The sequence below is a fragment of the Brassica oleracea genome, chromosome C4, assembly GCF_000695525.1.
Source record: "Brassica oleracea var. oleracea cultivar TO1000 chromosome C4, BOL, whole genome shotgun sequence".
Lineage (NCBI taxonomy): Eukaryota > Viridiplantae > Streptophyta > Magnoliopsida > Brassicales > Brassicaceae > Brassica > Brassica oleracea.
The window spans coordinates 20,985,124-20,989,889 of record NC_027751.1 but is presented as its reverse complement, the minus strand read 5'-3'; positions in this window follow the sequence as shown (position 1 = coordinate 20,989,889).

Below are 4,766 nucleotides of genomic sequence, written 5' to 3'. Positions count from 1 at the left end.
TAATAGTTCACACTGACCACTCTGCCATTAAATATTTGATGCAAAAGAAAGATGCAAAACCTCGACTCATACGCTGGATTTTACTACTCCAAGAGTTTGATATTGAAATTAAAGATAAACGAGGAGTAGATAATGGAGTCTCTGACCATCTTTCTCGGATCAGAATAGAGGATAACGTCCCTATAGACGATTTCTTCCCAGCAGAGAACGTTGCACAAATAGACACATCTTTCGTAGGTCAAATATCTCTCTTTTCGGATGAGACATCGATCGATGCGAAAGAAAACATATTGATCGATTCCGGTAGTGATACGTCGATCGATAATAACAGTATCGCAACACCTTGATCCCCTAGTAACCACAATCACGGCACCTCGTCTATAAAAATAAATATTGACATAAAGGTTAACGTTGCTGGTGATAAGATAAATCTCACACGTGATGAAGAATCGCAACGAGAGGTGCACGCAATTGGTAGAAACTCGGAAGATCGAACCTGGTATGCTGATATAGTCAACTTTTTGGCAGCCGAAGTCGAGCCTGAAGAACTCAAGGGATATATGAGAAAGAAATTTTTCAGAGATGTTAGATGATATCATTGGGATGAACCATACCTCTACAGGCATTGCTTTGATGGGATATACAGACGATGCATATCCGAAGCTGAAATTCCGGAAATTATATACCAATGTCATGGATCTGACTATGCAGGACATTTTGCCACTTACAAAACAGTTTCGAAGATTCTTCAAGCAGGATTCTGGTGGCCTACGACTTTTCGCGATGTCCATGCATTTATAACTCAGTGTGACAGATGCCAAAGATGAGGAAAAATCAGCAAAAGACACGAAATGGAACATAAGTTCATTCTGGAAGTAGAAGTCTTTGATTGCTGGGGGATAGATTTCATGGGTCTTTTCCCATCCTCATAAGGAAACAAGTATATACTAGTCGCTGTAGACAACGTATCCAAATGGGTTGAAGCAGTAGCTTCCCCAACAAATGACGCATCTGTTGTTATTAAGCTTTTCAAAAGCATAATCTTCCCACGGTTTGGAGTTCCAAGAATAGTCATTAGTGACGGTGGAACCCATTTCATCAATAAGGTCTTTGACAGATTGCTTAAAAAGAACGGTGTTCAGCATAGAGTAGCTACGCCCTACCACCCACAAACCAGTGGACAGGTAGAAGTCTCTAATTGGCAAATCAAAGAAATTCTAGAGAAAACTGTAGGAACCTCCAGAAGGGATTGGTCTAGGAAACTAGATAATGCACTTTGGGCCTACAAGACCGCCTATAAGACACCGTTGGGAACAACTCCTTTCCACCTCCTTTATGGTAAATCCTGTCATTTACCAGTCGAACTGGAGCATAAAGCAGCTTGGGCCACTAAACTTCTGAACTTTGATATAAAACCCGCTGCTGAAAGGAGACTCATCCAGCTTAACGAGCTTGATGAAATCAGACATTTAGCCTACGAGAATTCGAAACTATATAAAGAAAGGACTAAAGCGTACCACGATAAGAAGATATTATCCCGACACTTTGAACCAGATGATCAAGTCCTTCTTTATAACTCTCAGCTAATGTTATTTCCTGGAAAGCTTAGATCTCGTTGGTCCGGACCATTCACAGTAACAGACGTAAAACCCTCCGGAGCAATAACTCTAAAATAGTCATTAGTGACGAGTTTACAGTGAACGACCAACGAGTGAAACATTATTGGGCAAAACCGCCAGCGGATCAGCTCATGATTCAAAGACCCCTGATAATTAGTTTATTCAGGAAGTCAAGCTAAAGACTTTAAATTTAAGCGCTGAATGGGAGGCAACACATTTTCATTTTCAAAAAAAAAAAAAAAAATTTATATTTTCAAATAATTTTATTTATATCTATACTTATATTTTATTATTAGTAAAATATTAGGAGTAATAGAAATTAGGAATAGTTTATTTGGAGAAACATCGATCGATGCGGACATATCAAGGGTTAAACGCGTTTAACTCGACATCCGCCTCTTTCTCCTCTCATTCGCCAAACCCTAACGAAATCAAAACCCCTCTTTTCTCTCTCGATTCATGACGGATTTCTTCCGTTTCTCGCCCTAATCCACTCGATTTCTCATTCTCTATCTGTTTAGTTCATTCACTCACCCGATCTACAAGGTTTGCTTCGAAATTATCTTTTGTTAAGAATTTTTAGAGTTGAGTTTTGAGATGAACTAGAACTTATGATTAGGCGTGAATTTGGGATGGTTTTGAAGTTTCTAACAATTATCTAGTGTTAGGATTGTGAATTTTATGCTGTTAATGCCTTGAAAGTGCGATTTGGGATCGTGTGATTTTTGCAGGTTTCGCGATTCGACATCGATCGATGCGACCTCTATGGCGTCGATTGATATAATTTTGTCGACTAACTCTTAACGACATATATCGATCGATGACTCTCATACTTCATCGATCGATATTACAATATATCGACAACATTATCTCACTTCTACTCTCTTTTCTGTTTGTTTTCAGATGAGCTCAGACGCAGACGCAGAGAGACGTGAGAGGAGGACGAAGAGGAGATTAGACGAGGCTAGCACCTCCGTGCAGCACCGCGACCCTTGGCCTCGTGACGACAAAACACCCATCCGCTCAGTCGAGCAGTTCGCTGACCCGAAGAAAGCAGTCAACAGCAAGGAGTGCATCAACTGCGCGATCAATGACGATTGGGACGACTACGACAGCTTGTTCTACAATGCTTGGCTTGGCGTCTCTATCGAGCCCACACGGTTCATCGACCCTTATATCTTATGGAAGCTACAGATCGATAAAGACATCGACGAGATGATCACGCAGCTCGGACTTGGCACCATGGCCACTTACGCTTACGATCTCCACGTCGACTTGGTCAGACAGCTTATGGCCACAGTCGAGTTCACCTACAGCACCTCGAAGGCGAGGGTAGCAGGAGATGGTACACTGACCCTCTTCGCAAGAGGGATTCGATACAGGATATCCATACCCGAGCTCTGCCGCATCTACGGTTTTGATGAGACTGCGACTGCGAGCAAGCTCCCACCCTTCCTACGCCTCAACAGTTTCTGGGAGATCATCGGCACAGGAGCATAGGACTCCAACTCCGCTACACAGACAGATATCCGTCACCCTACCCTCCGGTACTTTCTACGGGCTCTTGCAAACACATTGGTTTGCAAGATGGAGCCCAACAAGGTGAGGATACAGGAGCTTACACTACTCTTCTGTGGAGTAAACGGCTTGGTGGACCTGACTCATATCGATGAAACCAACGCCGTGATGAGTCCAAACCTTGGAGCCATTTTTGCTGCGCACTTGGTGGACTTGAAGAGGAAGCCCTTCACGGGGAAGAGCAGGAAGAAGGAGACGGTTGGGAGTTTGCTGACACCGATCTTTGAGTATCTAGCCATCCGCTTAGACCCAAGCACAGCCAACCACTCTCACCGCTTCTTGGACGAGCCACACCTGATGAACTCGGGTTGGCTCAAGGAGGACCTTTTCTGGAGTTTCAGGATCGGGAACCAGCACCGCCTACTGCAGATTCTGAATAGGACGATCACAGACTTCGATTACAGCGCGAGAGACTCTGGTTTCTCCCCGATGCCCAGCTCATCCGCGACCTTCCAGCCATCCCGCGCAGACCTCCTGGAGTGCATCGAGCCAGAGCTACTCAGGGACTACCAGAGGCACCTCTTCCTGACTTCCCACACATACCGGACATCCCTATGCATGATCAGGGAGACTTTCAGAGGGTAGTTGTGGATGCTCTTCGTGCTATATGGGCTAGAGTATCTTGCACGAGTAGGAGAACCATCAGAGCTCACTCACCAGCAGAAGCAGGACGTGCTAGGCAGCGCAGAGATCCTTCGTTCGAGAGCGACGACGAAACTTGTGAGGACACCTACTAGTCCTCCCATTTCTATCTCTTTCCCTTATGCACTTGTTTTTCTATCTTTTCAACTTGTAGGATTTATGTTCTAGACATATCTATGCTTTATGTTTGAGACTGTTTACTTATTTCTTATGCTTGGAGTGTCAAACAGAGCTAACCACACTGACAGATCACATGAGTTTGATTCCAAACATGATGCAGAATTTTTTGTCCCTCGCCATCGATCGACACGGAGTGGATGGTATCGATCGATGTGCGAGATAGAGAGGTAAGATACTTTGCTCTAGCATCTCAAACATCTAAATTTGTTTATCACCACCTTTGGGCACTTTACACCGAAACGGTGTAATTTAAGTCTGGGGGAGGTAGTACTAACACCATCTTCTTGAGTTTTGTCAAAATCTTTTCAAATTGAGTCAAGAAGGGGACTATGAACTTATGATTTTTATCACCAACTTTATTGAGTCAAGAAGGGGACTATGAACTTATGATTTTTACTTGAAACTTTATTGAGTCAAGAAGGGGACTATGAACTTATGATTTTTATCACCAACTTTATTGAGTCAAGAAGGGGACTATGAACTTATGATTTTTATCACCAACTTTATTGAGTCAAGAAGGGGACTATGAACTTATGATTTTTATCACCAACTTTATTGAGTCAAGAAGGGGACTATGAACTTATGATTTTTATCACCAACTTTATTGAGTCAAGAAGGGGACTATGAACTTATGATTTTTATCACCAACTTTATTGAGTCAAGAAGGGGACTATGAACTTATGATTTTTATCACCAACTTTATTGAGTCAAGAAGGGGACTATGAACTTATGATTTTTATCACCAAC